At 40.4% G+C, this 24459-nt stretch overlaps 1 long non-coding RNA gene and 1 pseudogene across 1 annotated transcript in view; both read right to left on the bottom strand.

The window, feature by feature from the left end:
- Positions 1-4320: 4320 nt before the first annotated feature.
- LOC144302301 (isocitrate dehydrogenase [NAD] subunit beta, mitochondrial pseudogene) lies at positions 4321-9559 on the bottom strand (annotated as a pseudogene).
- A 3203-nt stretch (positions 9560-12762) lies between these two features.
- LOC144302262 (uncharacterized) overlaps positions 12763-24459 on the bottom strand; it is a 32843-nt gene continuing 21146 nt past the window's right edge. Inside the window, exon 3 of the long non-coding RNA XR_013369100.1 lies at positions 12763-13056. This is a non-coding gene — a long non-coding RNA (uncharacterized LOC144302262). The remainder of the gene's footprint in view (positions 13057-24459) is intronic.

Below are 24459 nucleotides of genomic sequence, written 5' to 3'. Positions count from 1 at the left end.
ACTGGGTTTTAAAAAAATGTAAGCATTAAGTATTTAAAAATTTAATTGTTCACTTTATTTGGTTTGGTATTGGTATTCTGGTTATGTTTTTATCTGTTAAGAGCCTCAACCAAAATAAAAAGATAAGCTGAGGCAAGCTTAAATTACTAGCAATAGAATTTATTTGGGAACTACGATTTGGAAAATGTGTGCTCTAAAAGCAACAGGTGAATCTGTTTGGGATGGACTATCTTTATGGGCAAGGAGTACAAAGGGGGAGTCCAGCCAGAGTCCACACAGTAAATCCATTGGCTCAAGGAGGGCAAGAGTTTCTTGGTGGATGTTCATTGGTCAGGAAGTGTCAGTCTTCTGTAAATCAGGCATTTATAGGAACTCAATCTCTCAGTTCTTAAGTGTTGTTTTCCTGAGGGTGCAAGTGTGAGATTCGCCATCTCATTTCCTCTGATTCTATTTTTTAGATTGCAGTTCTTTCACCAAAGATACATACTGAAGTAGTTACAGATAAAATAATAAAATGTCTGGATTTTCCTTTAAATATATACTGGTAGTGCTTTTCTCCTCAGCATGAGGTTTTGTTGCCTGGACGTGTTAATTTTGTAAACATTTGTTGTCCTTTACACATAGGACTTGTGCACTTTTTTACATGCTAAGTTCTACCTCTGAAATGTTACAAGACATTTAATTTGTTGGACTTTTTAAATTTACAAACAATACAAATAGTTAAAAATTCAGTTCATACATAGAAGGGTATATATACTGTGAAAAATAGGTCTTTTTCCTGACCCCTCCTGACTAGTTTCTAGAGGCAATAACTATTACCAGTACTCATCTGAAGGTAATTTCATATATGTATAAATGTATGAGTAAGCATATGTAGGTGATAAATCTATGTCAGTATTCATAGATTTTCTAACTTTTAATAGTTACATGTTATTGCATTGTGAGCATCATTGCACTTTGACTAGTCACCTAGTGTTGGACATCAGGTGGCTCACAGTTTTTGTGACTCCACATAGTACTTTGCAGGACCATCCTTGCCTGCAGATCTTAGTACTTACGGGGTTTGAAACATTAACAGATGTGGCCAAATTGTTCTCCAAGATGTTTGCACTAATTAACCTCTGGTTCCACCCACCAACTAGCTAACAGAGTGCTCAAATTTACAATATACTGATGCATAAATAATAATGTCCTCAAGAGGGAGATATTTCCAAAATAAATTGACATTTGACTATAACAGTTTTTACTTAAATACCTTAAACAAGGAAGACGTGGCTTATTTAGATACAAAATTAATACTGAGAAATGTGAGCTCGAGTATTTCCAGAATAAAAAGTTTATCCTTCTAAATGGGGTGATAAATAAATTTCAGAAAAATAAAATCAGTAAGAAAACAGAATTATGCTTATTTAATAAGAAGGCTAATGAGATAAACTGAAAATTTTGAAGGAATGGCTTTTCTGCTTCGATGCCCTTATATCTGACCCCAGCTTTATTTTTTTTTAAAGATTTTATTTATTTATTCATGATAGACACACACACACACAGAGGCAGAGACACAGGGAGAAGCAGGCTCCATGCAGGGAGCCCGATGTGGGACTTGATCCTGGGACTCCAAGATCATGCCCTGGGCTGAAGGCAGGCGCCAAACCGCTGAGCCACCCAGGGATCCCCTGACCCCAGCTTTAGTCCCTGGTCCCTCCTCTGCTAGATCTTGCTGTTTGTTTTAAAAATACATGCGAGTTTGAGCCCCACATTGGGTGTGAAAATTACTTTAAAAAATAATCTTTAAAAAAATTAAAAATAGGGATCCCTGGGTGGCGCAGCGGTTTGGCGCCTGCCTTTGGCCCAGGGCGCGATCCTGGAGACCCAGGATCGAATCTCACATCGGGCTCCTGGTGCATGGAGCCTGCTTCTCCCTCTGCCTATGTCTCTGCCCCTCTCTTTCTTTCTCTGTGACTATCATAAATAAATAAATTTAAAAAAAATTAAAAATAAAATAAAAATGCATATAAGCGTCATGGGGCAGGCTTTTTCTTGTTGAAAGTAAAGACTGTGTTTGGTTCAGGCTCAGTATTTAAGTGCTGTGCAGAGCCAGCAGCTTAGAAGGAACTTCTGGCATAGTGTTAGTTTGTGGTCATCTGGGAAAGACCATGGAGCAAAGGCTACTAGTCCTTGGGGAGAAGTAAGTGGCAGTTTGGGAAAACTTTGTAATCTTTAGTGACTCATGGGCTCATTTAATAGAGATCTAAATCTCTCTCCAGAAAAATACACACATGCAAGTTACACAATATTTTGCATATCATTTTTAGGGGATGAAAAAATTTCTTTCTTACCTTCTAGCTTCTTTCACTAATACTTAAATTGACATAGGGCAAGTTAACAGGAAAAAAAAATTTAATTTTGCATGTATAAGAGCCCTATAAAATAACTCAAAGAAGTGCCAAAGCAGGAAGCTTTTATGCCTTTTAGAAAAGGGAACAATGAATTTGTGAAGAATTGGCAAAGCAAAGGGGCTTGGGTTTAGGTAGCAAATTAATAAAGAAGTAATAAGATTTATTTATGCTGGCTTCTCAGCCCTAAATTTTGTCTCGGGTGATAAGGATCCTTTCTACCTTCCTGGTACAATGAAGAGGACTTTCACGTGGTGAATTTATTTCCTGCTTTCAGGGGGACAGAGGAGGTTCTGATTATCTGTGCACTGGCTGTTTCCCAAGTAATTTTAATTCAAAATAATCAGTATGCAGAAGTGCCATATTTTGGGGTGGCATATTCTGCTGCCCCTCAAATTCATAAAGCTTTATAGGCCCCTCAAGCCCTTGGCCTAGAAGGCTTACACAAATGTGTGTGTGTGTGTATACACACACATATATAAATGAAATAAGACTATGATAAATATACTTATGTTTTTATATTTCATAGTCCAAATTAAGGAAAAGAGCAGATCTTGCAAAAACTATGACTATGTTACCTTTGGGTCCTATCTGGCTTCAAAGAAAAAGAGAGGCACAGAAGACCATCCTCTGTGTGTATGTGTGAGTGTGTGTAGTCTTTATAGTTTTGTTAACACTCATGGAAATATTCCTTGCTTTGTGAAGGGCTGTAATTGGGTATTTTTTCCATTAGATGGAGCTATATCTTTGTTACAGGATAATTTTTTGAAGTTTATTAATAAAGAATGTTTTATAGATGAATTTTAAGGTGGAGCAGGACAGAGATGCAAATTAAAATTGTTTTTGGAGCAGCCATGTTATTTCTAACTTTTAAAATATCTTGAGTTGTTAATATGAGTGCATTTGCACAAGTCTTATGCTTTTTTACACACCATTGATATAAAGCATATTTTTAAAACTGTGCTGTGATGCTCTTCAGAAAGCCCCAAAATGAACTTTTCTACCAGAAGGATAGTTGTTAACAGTATTTCAATTAGGATATTTCTAGATACAGGTCCACAGTCACTTGTTTGTGATTCTGAAATCCAAAAACCAGATTTCACAAAACAAAACAACAACAACAACAACAAAAACCAAGAAATTCAGCTAAATTTGAATTCTAGATAAGCACTGAATAACATTTCTAGTGTAAATATGTTCAATGCAATATTAGGGACATATATAAAAATACAGAAATAGGGATCCCTGGGTGGCGCAGCGGTTTGGCGCCTGCCTTTGGCCTACGGCGCGATCCTGGAGACCCGATCGAATCCCACATTGGGCTCCTGGTGCATGGAGCCTGCTTCTTCCTCTGCCTGTGTCTCTGCCTCTCTCTCTCTCTCTCTGTGACTATCATAAATTAAAAAAAAAAAAAACAGAAATATTAACACATTTGATTATGGATACTGCCCTGACTCCACTAGAGTTGTTACATAATATATGGTATTTGTGCTATATTATCTTTTCAAAATTAGAGAAGTACTGAATTCCAAAATACAGTTGTCTCCAAGGCTTTTAGAAAAGAGATTATGAATCTATGATAATTTTTTTAGTAAATAAGAAAAATAATTATGCAAAAGCTTATTTTTGAAGATACTATAAGAAATTAAATTTTTTTTCAAGAGTCAATATATGTTTTATTGAAAACCTTACATGGGTATGGGTGGTACCTATGGGTGAAGCAGAGCATCAATGACCACCTCAGTGAAGTCTTGGCGGGTGGCATAGCCATCCATGTCAGAAGTTCAAACCTGTAGGGGAGAATTGTCATCATCCCTGTGGCCTAGGCCCCATCCCTAACCTACCTCCCTCCCCCAATACACAGTTCCCTAAGGAAGCCAGCTCCAGGACAACCTAGGCTCTGCCCAGAAGATTATGGTCTAAAGATTTAAGAACGCTTCTCTGGTCCACTGTACTGAAGGGATGTGTAGGTAGTATGTCCTTGTGAAGTTGAAGGGAATAAAGGGTCTAGCTGATGGGGGTGCAGGTGGCCGATGACAGACTTGAAGTCGGTTCTTGTGCCATAACTGCTCATGTCTCGAGTCCACATCTTGCCAACTTTGATCACCTTCTTCACTGCCTCTGCAATCATGTTGGAGCGATACTCGAGACTGAGATGCCGCAGCGTGTTGGAAGCTGCTGGCAGCGTGGCTGTGGGGTTGGCTGTGTTCCTGCCCACCACCTGGGCAAATGGGTGCCGGGCGCCCATCTCAAAGACTGCATACTCTGCACTGTAGCTCTCATCAGGGACCACACCAGCTCCCCCAATCAAGGCAGCAGCCAGATTGTCAATAATGTTCCCGTAGAGATTGGGCATCACCAGCACATCAAACTGGTAAGGATTCTGCACCAGCTGCATACAGCAGTTGTCTATGATCGTTGTCTCAAACTTGATTTTGGGGTACAGTTCAGCAACTTCCTCACAGCATTGCAGGAACAATCCATCCCCAAGTTTCATGCTGTTGGCCTTGTGGACAGCTGTGACCTTGCCCCCGCCCCCCCCCTTCTTGGTGGCATAGTCAAAGGTAAACTTTGCAATCCGCTGAAGTTTGGTTTGAGTGACAGTCTTCAAGCATTCACTCACAGCCCTCGCACTCTCATGTTCCAATGAGCTGTATTCCCCTTCTGTCTGCTTTCGAATGGTCACTAGATCTAGACTGTTGTGTTGGGTCTTGTACCCAGGAAGTGATTTCACGTGGACTATGTTGGCAAATGAGTCCAACGTAGGCCTCAGCCGCATATCGTAGGGGGCTAACTCCCCCTTATACTCCCTCGGGGTATGGATCTTTCCAGCGATGGCCACCTTGTTCTCCTTCATGGACTCAACACCTGCTCCAGCTTCTCCTAGATGCCATATTCTGCACCTCGCTCAGGTGATGCTCCTGGAACTCCGCTGGGATGGAGGCAGCCTGGAACACCTCCTTGATAGCGTGCCTCGGTTCAGGCCCCACAGGTCTCCTGGCAGCAGAGTCATGGGCAAGGTGCCCTGCACCCCCATGCCCTTGGCCCGGCTCCACAAGGCACTCTGGGCCGTGGCCGAGGTACCCAGGGGCCCACACCACTGAGGGCTGCCGTCTTCACTACACGAAGTCACGTGGGAAGTCTTGTTTTGTTTTGTTTGGTTTGGTTTTTAATCCAAAATTAGGTCCTTATAGGTAATATGACTAGAAATTAACCTTCGGATTTCCTTTTCAAAAGTAAGTCTTGATTTTCTGCTGTCTTTAAGAAAGTCAGAAAAACAATGTAGAGGACAGTGCACCTACAATTCAAACTGCAGAAACGGTGAAGAAATCATTTAGGCCTCTCCTTCGCTAATGAAAGCGTGGTGGTCGTCTTTTCCTTTGCTTCACACCAGACCCTATAGAAGGAAACCACCTAACTTCCTAGGCATTGTATTCCAGAAGGCTGTTTGGTTGTTTTTTTTTGTTTGTTTTTTTTTTAAAGTTTATTTATTTGTTTGTTTATTTATTTATTTATTTATTTATTTATTTATTTATTTATTCCTGAGAGACACAGAGAGAGAGAGGCAGAGACACAGGCAGAGGGAGAAGCAGGCCCCATGCAGGGAGCCCGATGTGGGACTCAATCCCAGGACCCCAGGATCATGCCCTGAGCCAAAGGCAGATGCTCAACCACTGAGCCACCCAGGTGTCCCTGGAATGCTGTTATTTTGCTACTTAGGAAATGCTTTCGAATTTGTCTTAAATTTGTCTGCTTTCAGTAGATATTTATAGAATACCTATAGATTTTCTTCTCAGATATCTATTTCTAGCTTAAATAATCTCAATTCTCTTCAAAATTCTTCCATTATAGCCATTTACCAAACTTTATTACTATTACTGCTAATAATCTTGTGTGTGTATATATATAATCTTGTATATTATATATATTATATAATATATATAATACATATATTATATATATATATATATATAATCAGTGTCAGTATTTATGATGTGTCTATTAGGTCTTTTCCTTCTAGGTCTTTTTAACCACTTCAATTTCTTCTAACTTAGAAAATAGGTCTTTGCTCAATGAATTACCTAGTGTTCCCTTTTTCTTTTACATATGTGTGTATATTGCATGCATCTTTATAAACACTAGAGGTTAAGAATGTGTGGCTTATTATTACTCTGCATAAATACTTGATTCCTAAAAATGCTTTTTTTCCATTTATGTGACTCAGGTAGGGAGAAAACTTCAAAGTTGGATTTGAACTTGAGATGGTTCAGATGAATTATGAATGAACTATATTTTTGTCTCTGCAAAAACATAATTCTGTGTGTTATTTTTCTCCTATTTTGCATTATAAAAGCCATCCCTGTATCTGTAGCTGTCTGGAGTTTGATTTGGTTATTTCACCCTCAGGCTAGTGTTGTATAGACATCTTTTGGTTATACGAGGAAATAGACACTCTAGTAGTTTAGAATGAAGCTCTGGAGAGAACCTGGTTTTGTCCCTCAGTATAAACTAAGGGTGAGAAAAACCCATTATGAAGGCCTGTTGTGAGCACTTAGTGCGAATGTAGCAGAGAAAATAAAATCATTTATAATTCCCCTTCACTTTATAAAGAAGGCTTCTAATTAGCTAGCAACTGGTATACAAGTGTGCAGGTTGGAGGGGAGAGACTGGAGGAAGGAAAGGCACCAGTGGGGCCAGGTACTCTGTGGGGTGAAGGGTGAAAACCCCAGGTGGTGGCAACACTGGAGAGTCAGCTCTGATTTGGATGTTTGCAGCAGTTTGCTGAAAATGTCTAATGTAAGACCCCTTTACTGTTTCTCCTTTGAGACCTGTAGTAAAATCTATTTTTTTAAAATATGCAAATGCTGAGAATGACTGTGTTTCTTGTGTAAAACAGGGCAGGGACCTAACGTCCTAACTGGTGTGGGGAGAAGACAGAGTCAGCCTGTAAGGGTGAGTGACAGCCTATATCTTCATTATGAAGGAAAACACTTAGGGCACTGCCTGGCAGGTCTAGGAGTCTAAAAACCCTTCTGCACCCATTGTCTGAGAGAGAAGAAGGTGTTTTGTAACAGGGAACAACAGTGGACATTTATGACATTGGAACAGAGTTGTATCTGCAAAGGTCTGTGCTACAATAATTAGAGACGAAGGAGCTGGCCATTAGCACAATTAAAGAAGACATTGTTTCTTAAAGTCTGAGGCTTGAACAATTGGACACAGAAAGACTATGAATTCACACATAACATAACGAAATGAAATGTTTGAGTAAGGACTCAGGCTAGCATGTGATCTGGTTCCATGAGGGGCACAGAAACGGAGCAGTGGATGATATTAAACTAGGCTATGACAGTACAAGAATCTGGATGGGACTGAAGATTCCTCAGTAATTTCTCCAACCACTTCTGATTCACAGTTTCTTCTGAATTGAGAACAGTTTGGGGATGATACAGTTTTATTTATATGCTATGTAATATTGTTTTTGTTTTGGCCTTCATGTAAATGTTTGTTAACTTATCACAAATCACTTCTTAGTGTGAGATTGGTTCTTCTTAATTAAATTTTTTATAAAAGTCTTAGAAAAAACATTTTGGTACCTACCCTTGATAGATACAAGATTATATTTATGGTTATGTTTCTGAATCCCAGAAGGTAGGGTAGGTAAGTAGTTATGCTTATGAAAACCTGGCTCAGTAAAACTCATTTCTTCATCATTGTGCCATGGGCTTGTGAATTGCACTTTGTGTGTGTGTTTGGCAATTCAGGTTTTTATTCCCCCCAAGATCCTTTCCCTAATTAGAAAAGTAATGCACATTCTAGAAACAACACAATATGGGAAAGCATAAAGAAAAAAATGAAAGCCATACTTAATCTGACCACCCAGAAATAAAACTGTTGTGGCCCTACCATGTTTAACTTTGAGTTTTGGAAATTAAGTTGATGAACTTCATAAATAACAGTTCTGGCAATCACAGATTTGACCCTAGCCGAGATTGAAGTATATATGTCCTTTAAAATTCTCGACATTCACAGGAGACATCTTCAGTGTTTTTCCAATTGTTTCTTAAATATTCTAGGATTTAAGTATTTGGAACTGCAGAAATGAACATTTGATGTATTTTTTTTAAGATTTTATTTACATATTCATGAGATACACACACAGAGAGAGAGAGAGACAGAGAGAGAGACGCAGAGACATAGGCAGAGGGAGAAATAGGCTCCATGCAGGGAGCTCAATGTGAGACTCAATCCTGGGTCTCCAGGATCATGCCCTGGGCTGAAGGCGGCACTAAACCGCTGAGCCATCCGGGCTGCCCCAAACATTTGATGTATTAAAATTACCTTTAACCAATTACTTTTTTGCTTAATTTGTTTAACGACCAAACTTGAATTGTATTAATTGCTTGAGGTGTCCTAATATAGCCATACATATGTATGAAAGAGCAACAAGAAAAAGCATCCCTTTCTCTCCCCTATTATCATAGAAAAAGGGGACTTCTTTTCTCCTTTTGTTATTATATACCTTTTATTGCAAGTGCACTGTATATTACCGTATTTTAACCTCTTTACATGTTGTCTGTGCTGCTTTTCTGATTTTACTCGAAGAAATAAGCTGGAAATAAATGAAGAATGTAATTTTAAATAATTAGGACTTGATATCCTAATTATTATTACTACCCATCTCACTCTGTAATAATTTTAAAATTATTAAATTCTCCAGGCAAAGTCAAAAACACTAAGCCTGCTAGGGAATCTGCATCCATGTGTACTCTAGAGTGTTTGATATGAAATTTTATACAGGAGGACTTGCCTAGAAAGATAAAGTTCTGTGACAGGGAGGTGTTCTGGGGATGTGTTTAACCCCCTCTAGTGGAGAGAAGAAGAGTAGGGAAAATTCTCCAAATATTTTGATTAGCCTGCCAAATTGATCTAATTAGATGATTTTCTCTGAACACATTAGACTTGCTAATTAGACTTCAGTTAGTTAAGCAATAGAAAGCTGGTCACCATTAAAAAAAAAAAAAAAACCTCTAATTTCCTACACACTTAAATCATCTTTACAGAGATATTTAGAAATTAACTGAAATGTCATTAGCATATTTCATTTCTTAGTCAAACCAAACAGGACAGATCCTTGATATAGAAAACACAGCTACTTACTTCATCTTTAGAAAACTTTTAAAAAGTGTATCTTTGGCCCAATTTCTCCTCAAATCACTGTTTTAGGACAAAATCTTATCATTTCTAATAACAATCATCCACCAAAGAGGGGAAAAAATATCTGTGATCCTTGCTACTGCTGTGTTTAAGAAGAAAAATATGTCTTATGCAGGCGTCTTCAGCTGGCATTTGTCATGAATTGATGGACATCTGTTCAGCTTGGGCATTGTGCAGCTCAAAACACATTTATTCCCTTAGCATTCTTAGGGGGCTCTGTGCATTCGCCTGATGCCAAAGATAACATCTAGATCAGCAATTTCTCATAAATCATTGGAACATGGAACATGAAACAAGACGAAGAAATCAGGAATTCAATAATAAATATGGCAAGGTGCACAAACAAGAGAATTGAAACCAGATGAAAAGGAGCTTTTCAGTACAGAAGGTCAAGGAACGCTTTTCCCCTGCTCCCTCAAAGCCTTAGAATAATCCCTCTGATTGTGCTTTCCATCCAGCCATCAGCTTACTGCTCTGAGTTGGTTTTGGAATATTTATGTGACGGATTTAAGGCTTTAACATAAGACTGCAAAATTAGTGTAGTTTATTTTAGTTTGCTCAAGGCCCCAGGCCATTATGCAATGAAGAGGAAAATAGTGTTCCGTGTACTTTAAGGAGTCCTGTGCCCACATGCCTTGAAATAAGTTCTAGATACGTGTATATACATATAATTCAACTTATACAATAGATTTTTTTAAACTTGAAATTACATATGTGATAAAAAAAAAGTAATGTGAATAATTTTGTTTATAAACAAAATGTCAGAATTTCTCAGGAGCCATCTTAAGAAGATATACTTATTCTAACAATGTTAACATTCCTAAATATGTTATAGGAATAGCTCTTTGAGTCTTGCAAAGCTTTAGTCTGCTTTTAAAATAGTAGCAAATCATCATTTGTCAGTGAGTTTGAACTTTTAGAAACATAGTCATTTGGTGACAAGTATGATAAATGATATAGGTGAAATGATTTTCATACTAAATACAATGTAAAATAATAAATTAACAATAAGAGTGGTTTTGAAAGCATTTCTGAGGAAAAGTTACAAAATATAACCTATGCCTCCCTATACAATTATTCCATCTACGAGGTGAGCATTGAGACTTTTGGATTCTGTTTCACCTTTTAACAAAGAACCTTATTTTACTCTTATTTTTAATATTTTAATTTAATTTTTAAAGATTTTACTTATTTATTTATTTGACAGAGAGAGAGCACAAGCAGGGGGAGTGGCAGGGAGAGGGAGAAAAAGGCTCCCCATGGAGGAGGGAGTCCGACCCTTATGCAGGGCCTCTATTCCAGAATCTCGGGATCATACTCTGAGCCAAAGGCAGATGCTTAACTGACTAAGCCACCCAGGTGCCCCAATTTAACTTGATTTTAAGTGCATGATGGGAACTCACTTTTAAAGAACATCTTACATATCAGGAGGGCATGAGATGTAATGAGCACTGGGTGTTATATAAGACTGAGGAATCACTGACCTCTACCTCTGAAACTAATAGGACACTGTATGTTAGTAAATTGAATTCAAATAAAAAAATAAAGAGCATCCTGAAGCAGTCATTACAAACTAAAGAAATTATTTATTATGTGAATAAAAACATAAGTAGTTGATCACTTTGCAAGTTTAGTTGTATAAATACTTGCAAGTTTAGTTGTATGTTATTGTTGTTTCTTTTTTAATCCAGACGTTTTTTCATGGCATATTTTGTGATTAAATTAACTTTAAAATACTGAGTCGATTCATTTTGGTCCCTTGCCAGTCTCCTTAAAGTTGTTTGTTTACCCTTGATTTCAGTTTCCCATATCAGCCTTATCAGAACTGAAGCCTTGCAACACAGGCAGATGGATCTTTGGATCTTCGATCCACCTCCCTCAGTGCCCCTCTGAGCTGCTTTCAAGGATGACTTCTTTCCATGTGGAGATGCATTTCTCCCCTATGGTTGTCACAGGGAAAAAACTGCCTAATTCGGTTTTGTCTTCTAGGTTTCTTTTTCTTTTATTTCTTTTTTTTAAAGATTTTATTTATTTATTCATGAGAGACACAGAGAGAGAGAGAGGCAGAGACACAGGCAGAGGGAGAAGCAGGCTCCCTGCAGGGAGCCGGGTGTGGGACTCGATTCCAGGACCCGGCGATCAGGCCCTGAGCTGAAGGTATATGCTCTACTGCTGAGCCACCCAGATGTCTCGTCTTCTAGGTTTCTTTCTTTCTTTCTTTCTTTCTTTCTTTCTTTCTTTCTTTCTTTCTTTCTTTCTTTCTTTCTTTCTTTCTTCTTTCTTCTTTCTTTTTTTAAGATTTTATTTATTTATTCATGAGAGATACAGAGAGAGAGGCAGAGACATAGGCAGAGGGAGAGAAGCAGGCTCCATGCAGGGAGCCCGACATGGGACTTGATCCCAGGTCTACAGGATCATGCCCTTGGCCAAAGACAGGTGCCAAACCACTGAGCAACCCAGGTGTCCCTAGGTTTCTTGATACACAGGTAGGCACTGTCACTTGTGTAGGTATAGGTATAACACCTGGATCCAAGTCCCAGCCTCCTACCTGCCAACTGTGTGATCTCATCCATGTTGCTAAATTGCTCTGTATTGCAACTTTCTCATTGGAAAATTGGAAAAACTCATAGTTTCTAATGTATGAGTTGTTGTAAGGTTGAAATGAGTTAACATATTTAAAATGCTTGGTACATGGTGAGTCTCAGTGAACATTTGACATTATTATTACATTAAAATAAATATACAGAGGAGGCCTTATTGCTGTCATTAATTTATTTATAATTTAGAAATTTATGGAGAACATTTTCTCATGCCTGTAAACGTATGTCATAGCTGATAGTATTTCAGCTTATGGATGCACCATGATTTACTCATTAATCCCTTGTGTTTCTATCTTTTTGCTGTTTTAAGTAATGTGATAAATTTGTTTATCCTTGTTTTCTTAAAATAATAGTGGTTTCTAAACAATTTAATAGGGTGTGTACATTTTTAATCTTTTTGATATTTTCTTTCCAAATTGGCCGTAGAAATATATCAATTTATATTCACATCTGTAGAGATGATGTGGATCTCCATAGCCTGTTGTGCGCACTTCCATTTGCTTACCCAGCGTAATCCCTCCTCCGCTATGTTGGCTACTAACCACCTCTGCACATTACTGGTCTCCTCTCATAGATAAATAGCTTTTACTGTTTCAGTCACTCAAATCATAATCAATGATGAATATATTAGAGATATAAGTATCCCAAATGTTAGCTCTTTCACATTACCTTTGTCTTTAATCTTGGGTCCGTTTCTTCTGTCCCTACTCCTTTTTCCTTACATCTTGTTATATATCTGTCTCTCCAGAAAGGTTCAAGTTCTAGCCTCAGGAATGTTCTTCAGAGGTGCCATCACCAGACTTCTTAGAAGCCAAGGGTCACTGCAGCACAAAAATCTGATGCTCCTTTAAGCCAGATGAAATGTAAGAGGAAAAGGAGGAAGGGTTAGAATTTTTAAAAAAGCAAAGAAAAACCATAAAATAAGGGACAAAACAGGCACAGACAGGAGGAACCTCTTTTGGGGCATGATTTTAAGGTAGAGATCATATATGGAAAGGTCGTTTATATACTTAAATGAAGACATAATCAGGAGACATTTTTAGTCTAAGTGTAAAACAAGTGTAAAAACAAGGCATGGAATATGTGTCGAACACCATGTTCCTATTTGCATTAGAAAATGGGGTGTAAGAATTAGGTGTGTTCCTGGTTTATGCATACTACCCCTCTGACAGAACACAAAAGACTCTGGTGGCTCCTGTGAAACCCTGGAGAGGCAAACTGGGGAGTGATGAACAGGGATGTGTAAAGATTCTTTTTCTCTGTCCTTTGGTACTGTTTGAATTTGAACTACATGAATGCGTTGACTATTTGAAAGCAGGAAAGTAAAATACGTGAGAACTTCTCTCTCATATGTGAATATCTTGTGTTACTCCTTAACTTTCATGAGGGTGGTATTCTTCTTAGAACCTACTTCCTTCCTTTATCCCAAACTGTCTCAGTGCACATCATAAAGATTCCCGGGGACTAAAAGGCATTCTTCTGACGTAATTATTAATTATCATTTCAATTATCCACAGGCTAAATATGATAAATCTCTGTCATATAAAATCTTTTCTTTTTCTTATTTTAAGTAGGCTCCAGGCCCAGCATGGAGACCAATGCAGGGCTTGAACCCATGACCCTGAGATCAAGACCTGAGCTGAGATCAAGAGTCAGACACTTAACCAACTGAGCCACCCAGGTGCCCCTCGGCTATGTAAAATCTTTGCAGGTTATCTTCCTTTTCATTTTATGTTAGGAGAAAACTAAGGACTTGTGGCTTCAGGGAACAGCAATTATTTCCGGGTTTCATAGAATCAGTGACAGGTGAAAGAGCTAAGCTTTCCTTTATTTTCCTTTTCTTTCTTTCTTTCTTTCTTTCTTTCTTTCTTTCTTTCTTTCTTTCTTTCTTTCTTTCTTTCTTCTTTCTTTCTTTCTTTCTTTTTTTCTTTCTTTCTTTCTCTCTCTCTCTCTCTCTCTCTCTCTCTCCTCATTATGTTTGGGCTCCCACAGCTATATATTCTAAAAACATTTGTTTTTTTTTTTTTTTGGAGGTACTTTAATCAAACACAACTCGAAATGATTCACTTGGACAAGTGGTCTTAACAGCAAGGAAAACAAACACTTTATGAAAACAACATCTATAAGACCAAGCCTCCTGTCTTTTATCTTTACTATTTTCTCTGAGTCTGGCATGAAATAGACACACACCAGCCTCCACAGGGGGTTAAATAGAGAACCATCCAAACATCACAATATGCCGTCCAGAATTTTGATGACTTCCATTCCCTGACTCTGGTGCACAATGCCTGGCTCGTGGTGCAGAGACCATGATGTCCTGCCCCGGACAGATATTTGCAGTGGGTGCCAGAAACAGCGGTTCTCTCAACCCCGCCCCCCTCTCCCCCGGCAAAGATGCACAGGTCTTAGAGCAAGCCTCCATCCTTTTTCTAAGGAACTGAGCATAAATAGCGTGTTTTACATCTGGCTTAAAGTCCATTTTTGCTCCATCTTGGAGGGTCTTAGCTCCCACTTCATTTTAGGTCAGTTTCAGCACTTATTGTATCTCGCTTGTTTAGTTCACTAAGCTCTTACATCAAACATGGGAATGGAGGGAAAATTAAAGGTTCTGGAGGATCTGCTTTTAGAGGGGGAACAGGACAAAACTGAGGGCTAAGGCTTGGGTTCCTGGATTTTCAGATCTCAGAGAAAAGAACCTTCTCTGGAATCTGAACTCAGTTAGAGACCACACAGTATCCTTTAAATCCAGATGGGTCTTATATAGGAAGAAAATACTACGTGGAAGTACACTGAATTGAGTGGAGTTGTGGGTATTCCTATATTCTTTATAACTTCTTATACTTTTCAAATTTCCTGCCGTGAGCCTACAACTTCGTAGGTCTGTAGGTTGGAGGGGTTACGTTATCTCTTGGAATCTCTCTCTTAGAAAGGATCTTGAAAATGGAGGTAAGAGTAAGCATTCTTAAGATTTGACATGAAATGAGACCATAATCAGTGCCTGACATGGAGTTGTTGCTCAGTAAACACTGGTCTCTTCACCATCGGGCTCTTCATCTTCCCTGTTCATTAGAGTCCATGGTTTGATTTAGGACCAGCAGGGAGGTCACTTCTGTCAGAGAAAGTCTGTCCACCCCAGCAGTTCTCAGATTTTAGCATGAGTCAGAAGCACCATGAGGGCTTGTCCAAAGCAGACAGCCGGGGGTGTCATCTCTCAAGTTCCTGTCTCCCCAGGCCCTAGGTGAGGGCTGAGAATTTGCATTTTTAACAGGTTCCTGGTGATGCTGCTACTGCCGGTCTAGAAGGCACACTTTGAGAACTGTGGCTCTGCAAGATGCACCACAAAGGTCAATTTCAAATCACTCTGAGTATAGATCTCTGATCTCTGTCTTTCCTCCTTCGCCTCCTCCTGATTCATTTTATTTCATATTTGGAAGTTCTAGAAACCACCAAACTCTGTGTGTTTTTCCCCGTCTGTATTTTTTGTCGACAGCTCAAGTCTCTTCTTATGTCAAAAAAAAAAAAAAAAAAAAAAAACAGGAGAGAGCAATAATGTTGTTATGCTTTAAGTATCTTGTTTCATTTAGATACCAAGAGAAAGAGAAACAAGCATTCTCTGGACATTCACTAATCTCAACTGATGTTGTCTACTAATAAAAGATAGTCTCTTTGATGACCGGTGCCTAAAAAAAAATATTGGAAACTCTATAGGCACTCTGGTGCCAAGAAACATTTTTGACATTTAGGACTTGTTTAATCTTTTATCAATATAAATATTTGAAAAATAAAATGATCAGGAAAATGGCTAAGGAAAACATTTCAGATCAGTGCTTGGAATAGCAGGTCATGTTCAGTGCGGAGCCTGTAAAAGCCCTCTTTGTCCTCCTAAACTCTGTAGGATAGAAGTTCTTTGCTTGGGACCCTGAAGTCAAGTGCAAGATGGTCTATTTGCTTATGTTCATTTTTTTCTGGGAAGGTGGTTCATGTTTTCCAATGGATGGTCAAAGGGACTTTGGCTCAGAAAGGGTTAATGCTGCCTTGGAGACTTGCTTGATCAAAAGCCACGTGTTAATTTCTTGGTGAAGAAAGCAAATTTCTAGCAAGGGAGAAGTAGCTGAGAACCATTTTTATTTCCCTCATCTATAACACAGAAGTAATAAAATACCTAGTGGAGCTGTTGTCGAATTCAATGAGTTATTTGCAAGGCCCTCAGGATAGTATCTGGTATATGGTGGATGCTAAATAAATGGTAGCCAGTAGCAGTGGAAGTCCTAGCGTGCCTTATGGTGAGCACTACAGAAGCACCAGAAGCAAAGATCTCCAGCATCTTTTGGGTTCCACCTGAAGGATCAAAGGTCTCCTGTGAGGTAGTGTGATTACCCTCATCTTACTAGTAATGACACTGAGGCTCGTTTCCAAAAGGACTCAGGGCAGGCTGTTATTTTATGCCGTGTCCGTGTATTAGAGCCATATTTTCTGTCAGTAAAATTGTATCATATCATTCTGTAAGGTACATATGAATATTTCACCCATTGTGTTTTGTAGGGAGCACTGTGATTTCCAAGCACTCAACCTTTCAAACAAGTATGAGAAGCACTGGCCAAAGTGCTGTTTTGGAAAATAGCCTACTAAAGGCTGGGAATCTCAATCATCTGGTACTGAACCCATGATCTACCTACTGAACCACTTCCCTCGCTAGGAGTAACACTTGTCTCCCTATATTATTCTCCTTAGAATTAGTTTTGTATTTAACCAAAAACTTAGCTTGAAAAAAATAGAAATAAAATGCACATTGACACACAGCAACAGCACATTTATACTACTTAAAATACGTGTTTTCTGAAAAAGGTGACATCAGACTCTGAACCAGATAGTATTTTTTTAAAGATTTTATTTATTTATTTATTTATTTATTTATTTATTTATTTATTTATGGGGGGGAGAGAGAGAAAGAGAGAGCAAGCACATGTGAATGGGGGAGGGGCAGAGGGAACGAGGAGGAGAGAATCCCAAGAAGATTCCATGGTGAGTATGGATCCCAACTTGGGGCCTGATCTCAGGACCCCAAGATCATGGCCTAAGCCAAAACCAAGAGTCAGATGCTCAAGCGACTGAGCCACCCAGGCGCTCCAGCACTTACACTCTGCTGATGATAACACTCAGCAGAAATGCTTACTATTACTCCCAGCTAATGAATCTCCTGTGTTTTTACAGTGCCTTCTCTTAGCAAAGGACTTCACAAATGGAGGAGTTAGGTTCTTGCTACTTGAAGTGTGATCTACACCCCAGTAGGATCAGCATCCCCAGGGAGCTGGTTAGAAATATCAGAATCTCAGGCCTGCCCAGACCTGCCTCATCAAAGGTACATCTTAATAAGATCCTCAGGTGATTCATAGGCACATTAATATTTGAGAGGCATTTGGTTAAGTAGCCAGAAAGTTTCTTCTGGAGACTGTAAGCACATTTCCAGGGTGTGGAGATGGTTTCTATTTCCTACCTCTCTTCTTTCCAGCATGTGTGCAGGTTGGTACCAAGTGTAGCTCTTGGCTTGCTGGAACTGCTCTCTTATTCTCCCTTTGTGGCTTCTGACTTATGCTGCATGTGAGGATGTGCCCCACTTCAACCAGGGTTATTTGCCACCTTCTCCTGAAAAAGCCCAGAGTCCAGAGAATTCAGAGACTAGGCAGCAGCAATCCTCCAGTTGACCAAAACCTTCTGGTTGAGTACTATGGGGCAAAGTATTAAGGCTGCACTCCCCAGTGACAGAGCTTCTAGAGCAAATTTCTTTATTTATTTTTAAGATTTTATTTATTTATTCATTCATGAGAGACACACAGAGAGAGGCAGAGACACAGGCAGAGGGAGAAGCAGGCTCCATGCAGGGAGCCCAACGTGGGATTTGATACCGGATTCCAGGATCATGCCCTGAGCCAAAGGCAGCCACTCAACCTCTGAGCCATCCAGGTGTCCCTAGAGCAAGTTTAAAATGACTTAAAAATGAAAGAAATTGCCACTGGGGACTCCAATCCATAATAATTAGGAGCTTGCTGGAGGGAAGGAGAGATTGGGAAGCCATGAGCTGAGAGAGAGAAATTTAAAATTGCAGCACTGTTTTGACTTTTGGTTTTAACCCCTTGCTGGGGTCCTGTTCTAGCTAAAGGTGAGCCATATACCTAACAGAACTTCTGTGTTTGGTCAAAGTACTTTACCCCATATTCAAGGATGATGATTTTCAGGGAGCATGTTTGTATTGGGGAAGCAAATTTGATCCCACTATTGGTCAAGAATAAGGTGACCAAGTGGATTCTGGAACTGTCATTTCAATGTCAGTATCACAAAGGATTTGGAATTGTTATTATATTGTATTGCTACTGTTATTAAAATGGTCCCCAAACTTGGGGAAGAGGCACCCCAAAGGAGATAGCAAATTTGGCAGGTCCCCAAAGAGAGGAAGAGAGAAAAGAGAGTAGGCTTCATGGGTGGGAACCAAGAAAGATAATCCTTTGGGGGCCAGCCTTTGACAGGGCAAAGAGCCCCGACACTCTGCAGCAGAAAGCCCAATGTGGTCCGTCAGGCTTGGGGAGGTATGTGGTTTGCTGGAGGTCACGGAGCTAGAAAGAGGTAGAGCCGGGACTAGAATCAAGTCCGGTGAGCTCCTTGGCCTGGAGAGGTCCAGGCTAGGAAAGAAAGTTTACTTTCAAACTTAGCTGCTTCAGAATCATGTGGAGGGCTTGTTGGAACAGTGCTGGGCTCCACCCCAGAGTGTCTGACTCAGTGGGTTTGCAGTGGGGTCTGAAGGACTGCATTTCTAACAAATTCCCAGGCAGTGCTGATGCTGCTGGCTCAGGGACCAAACTCGGAGAACCTCTCTCCTATTGGCTCGCTACTACTAGAAGGGCAGTCCTGATAATGCCTTCCTGACAGGCTATTATTATGGTCCTAACCTCCTAAGGGGGGGTTGGCCTGCTAAACTGTAGCAGAGAAAAATATTAATGCCCAGTGGGGATAGGAATGACCAATGTATGCATTTTCAGATTTCTCCTCCTTTTTAACATCCCTGCTCCTCTTCCCCTTCCTAGCTTCTCAATGGGTGAAGATCCTTGCTTGATGGTTAACTCCTAGGTTCTTTTCAATTGTGCTAAATCCTGGAATTAAGACAAAAGCAAGACTAAAAGAAGCCTGAGAAGCTGAACGGATGTACCCAATGAAGTGTTAAAGGGAGATGGATTAAGAATCCACTTAGGCTGGGCACTGAGAAGAGTCATGGAGGAGAATAGAGAGCAAGAGAGCAAGGAGCTTTGGAGAGTGGGGGGTTCCAGAATAACCTGAGGAGCTGAGAGCAGGAGTGGAAGAGGGTAGAAGTGTTCAGTGGGCCATGGGCCAAATGCCTTTCATGTCCTTCAGCAGATGCAATTACAGATTGAAGTGTCTTTTTGCTCCTAAACTGTTTCTTTGAATGTAATAGCACGTGAATCTGGGCCATGTGGGTCCTGGGATTGATTTGGGACACAGACTTGGTCTGCCAGTAGCGATGATGGCTCTCTTCTGACTCGTCCACAATGCATTCTCTAGTTCTTATTATAATAAGCTGGGAAAGGATGCCCAAGGAAATTTAAGAACTCTGATGTATCTCAGTGTCAGTGATTCCTTAATCTGTGCTAGGATTCTTCTCTGTAACCTCCAAATATTCAGTACAAGCCTATTACACAAAACAGCATCGCCTTGGAGAATGAGGAAAGGGGTAGTGTGTCTGCGTTGGGCACACAGTGATCATGGAAAGGACACAGCTGATAAGAGCCGTGATGAGGAGAGCAGAGGGGATGGGAATGAGACCAGAAGAGGAGGAGGTCTGGAACGAGAGCTGACAGGTGGGTACCAGGATAACGTAAGTGCTCCCAGACAATTTGTGGGAAGCACTGGCTTTCTTAAAGTTATAGTTATTTTGTTTGGCTATTAAGGCAAAGATGATCCCAAAGGCTGGAGAATAGTGGTGCTTCCCAATGGGGAAGAAGAGGGTTGGATCCTTTATGCAATTTTTGTTAACTTTTGTAACTACATTGAAATGTACAACTGATCTGCCTTGAATCAAGGGGCCATTATGCTGAGGCAAGTCACTGGAGGGCTCTGACTTAATAGGAGCCCGGATGTGATGAAGAGAGAGAAAAACCTCACAGGAAAGCTGCATTTTGATATGTTCCCAGGTGGTTTTATCCCGATCAAAGAGGTTTGGACAAGGAATTTAAACATCTGGATTACAAGAACTCTTTAAAGAACACTGGTATTCTCAAAGGACCCTGGAGCCCGGTTTAATGTAACCGGTTAGTTTTTAGACTAAAAACCATCTGCCTGGCTCTGAAAACTTGGAGAGCAGTGTTACTTTCAAGTACACTGACACAATATCAGCTTCTTGCATTTTTTTTTTGGAGGCTCAGCTTCCCATAATCTCAGTTTTGCTGCTCTCATTGAACCCTACTTTCCAGATTGAAAAACTTCAGTTTTTCAGGAGTATCCAATTTTGTGATATGTCGTAATTATACTCTTCATTGTCTCATTGTCATATCTATCATTATTGTATATCATCTATGTGTCATAAAAACAGCCTGGATGCACATTCCAGGATGCCCACGCAAGCCGAAACATGATTCTGTTCGCTTCCCACCCCCCACGTCCTCCACTTCCTTTTGTCTTCTCCTCTGCAAAGCTGCCCTTCCTTCTCAGCTCCTCTTCTTTTCACACCCACAGAGAACCTGATTCCAGTAGTGAGAAAAACTTGTGAAACAAATATTTTGGTTGTATTACAAATCAGTTGTCATTTGTTTTCCATTTCCTCTAACTATTTACATCTGCCTCCCTGCCTGGGTTTATTTGAAGAGGGGAATGCACACTCAGGCGTTAGTGCAGCAACGCAAACAGGATGATGTCCGCAGTGCCACAGCATGCTCAATCTAAGTGTTTGCTGTAAAAGATTTCCATAAGTCAATCGGAGAAAGACAATTATCATGTGGTTTCACTCATGTGCAATATGAGAAATAGTGAAAGGGATTATAAGGGAAAGGAGGGGAACTGAGTGGGAAAAATTAGAGAAGGAGACAAACCATGAGAGACTCCTAACTCTGGGAAACACAAAGGGTTGCAGAAGGAGAGGTGGGCAGAGGGATGGGGTAACTGGGTGATGGACACTGAGGAGGGCACATGATGGGATGCGCACTGGGTGTTGTACTCTATGTTGGCAAATTGAATTTAAATTAAGAAAAATGTTCATTTTGGCAATATACTTGTAACCTTTTGAAGCGCTCTCTCTGAAGGAGCTATGGGTACAAACAAAGCTCTGCCAGTGGCAACCAACTTTGTAATGTAACACATTTTATAGCCATTTGCTATATTTGGAATTTTGAATCACATGGTAGATTTCATTTTATGTCTTACTTGGTTTTACTCAATATTTTATGATACAAAATTATCTTGTCATAAAATTTGTTCGTAGAGGAAAACAGCCTTACATGGCCGCATTGTACTCCAGTGTACAAGGTAACAATATTTATGTAATCACCACCAGTTTTTGGGTAGTTAGGTAATTCCCAACTTCTTACTAAGATAAACCATGCTGCCGATGGTCGTCTTTGTGAACAAAAGCACCACTTGCATTTGGGACCCTTTTCATGGTATTGTCACCTTCAAGTGGAATCTTTTGGCCAAAGAATTTGAACATTTTGAGGGCTCTTGATGTATATGATCAAATCGGTTTCTGGAAAATCTGCACTGTTTTCCTACTCCATATCCACTACCTCGGACCCTGTCTCCAGCCTCCATGTAAGCTGTGTAAGAACAAAATGTGAAATGCATGGTATACAGTACTTGGCACCTAGTGGTGACTCAGTAAATGGTAGTTGGTCATGATGGACAAGTGTATTATCACTATCGCCTCTCCCTTCCTCTCTCTGACCCTTCATAGAGGTCCAGAGCTCCCCTAGTGCTCCAGGAGTTTCTCTGTTGTGCCTCATCAGGATGTCCAGAATGATCTGTTCATGTCCCTTCCTGCAGGACACTGAGAGGGACTGACTGAGGTGATACATTTCTTGAAACTGGGGTTGTTGGAAAGAAAATGATGCGCGGTTTTACCAGCCCCAGATTTTCAATCAGTGTCTTAGGTCTGTAACTAGGTGGTGCTGAGCTCAGGCTGTACGACAGAATCATTTGGGAACTCTGTAAACAATACCAGAGCATGGCCTTGGTTGGTGGACGGTGGGGCCTCGCCATTGGCATTTTAAACATTCTTCTCAGACAGTTCTAACAGAAGCAATGGCTGAGAACCATAACCCAAAAGATGAGTGGTTTAAATATTCCAGGTACCACGTGGCATCTACTGACAGACTCATTTGGGAGCTAGATGCCTTTCCTGGTGCCTCTCAAGGATTGGACTAAGAATATGGTATGAAATCCTAAGAGGCCTCAATCTTCAACATGTCGGCAAGTATTTGCTAACATTCTGTTTGCTTAAAAGGCCAGAGAGATCAGCCAGCTCCTTCTAGAACAGTTATATTTCTCTCTGCCTTCACAATGACCGCCATAATGCCTCATGAGGGAGAAACTGGAGCTCCAAGTGATTGATTAACTTGCTTGTCAATCTCTGCTAACAAGAGGCCAATCAAAAATCAAACCCAGAACCCCGAATCCATGATTTTTCTACCCTTAAAAAAATTGCGTTTGTTTCCTTGTGCTCATCTAACCAATTTTGATTTTAGTTTTTTGCTGTGCAGGGCTGGCCTGCTTCCTCATTTTCAAAGAAGTTGGCCTGTAGAAGTGTCCCGCTGTCCCACAAACAACAACTGTTTCGATCAGGTATTATGGGTGTGTTCTCGACCTGGCCTAAGAGGAATGTAGCTGTATCTAGTCATCGCTTTATAAATATTGATGAAGAATGGTACAAATGTTTTAAAGGAAACTTTATCTGAAGGAGTGTCTTGGAATTCAGCTGTTTCTTTTCATGTCTTTCAGACCTCCTACCCCTGGCACTGAAACCCAAACAGCTAAGGGTGGGCCAAATCCCAATGTTTATTCACTACCGTGGCACCAGCCATCCTGTCTCTCGTAGGCTTTGGGGCAGGGTGATGCCAGGGATTGCAATCTGCACATTCAGCCATGGGTCCCCGAGCTGTGACAAATACCCCATAACGCAGTGGCTCCACTGAAGGAAGCAGTGACTTACAGGTCACTTTCTTCACTCCTTTTAGTCTAAGGATATAAGAAAAGAAAAAGCCCATTTTTAGCAGAGAAAAACTGAGGCGAGGAAACATCGCTCGAGTTGCCTGAGGACAGTCACCCTGGCCGTACAGGAAGGGAACTTGTGCCTTGGATGGTTGTGCCACTCTGGGCCTTCTTCGCCACCTTCCTCATTTTCCTCAGTTCGTGGCTCATTTAAAAGCCGGTGACAAAGAAGCCTGCACAGAGGAGTTCATTGCTGCATTGGTTATAATAGCAAAGCTGAAAGCAATTTAAATGACAAGTCATAGGGGGATGGTTAAGAAAAAAATAAGACATATTCATTGTCGGAAATACTATTAAAAATAATAGTTAAGGAACAGTTTTTAACAACTTGGGAAAATCCTCCAAATAGAAATGATTTTTTCTGGTTCTTCTCCATCTTCCCAACCTCGAAGCCCATGTGATACTCAGAATGTGGGCCACTGACCAGTGGGATCATCTGTGCAGGTACAGAACCTCAAGTCCCACCCCGCCCTACTCAATCAGGATCTGCATTTTAACAACACTTCCAGGTGAGTCACACCATTTTAACTTTTCAAAAGCACTGATTCGAGTAAGGAGTTCTCAAAGATTCAGTCCTCACACTTCTTGACTCTAAATACCTTTGTGCCTGGAGCTAGTGATGGGGCATCTGGTGGCATAGGGTTTCTGATCCCACTGGCCTCAGGTATGGCCTTGGGGACTGGCACTTGGGGAAGCCCCTAGTGTTTTAAACCTGCAGACAAGCTTGAGGTCCGCGGTCTACGTGATTTCCCCTGCGACGGAACTGTAAGTGAAAAATGCGGGACTCCTGGGCGGCTCAGCGGTTGGGCGTCTGCCTTCAGCTCAGGTCATGATCCCAGGATCTGGGATCGAGTCCTGCATCGAGCTCCCTGCGGGAAGCCTGCTTCTCCCTCTGCCTGTGTCTCTCATGAATAAATAAATAAATCTTTAAAAGAATGCATGATACCAAAAAGCATATTCTGTGTGATATTGGTTGTGGAAAATTA

Source organism: Canis aureus, chromosome 31 (assembly GCF_053574225.1).
Source record: "Canis aureus isolate CA01 chromosome 31, VMU_Caureus_v.1.0, whole genome shotgun sequence".
Lineage (NCBI taxonomy): Eukaryota > Metazoa > Chordata > Mammalia > Carnivora > Canidae > Canis > Canis aureus.
The sequence above is the reverse complement of the archived record's forward strand: the minus strand, read 5'-3'. Positions and strand labels throughout refer to the sequence as shown.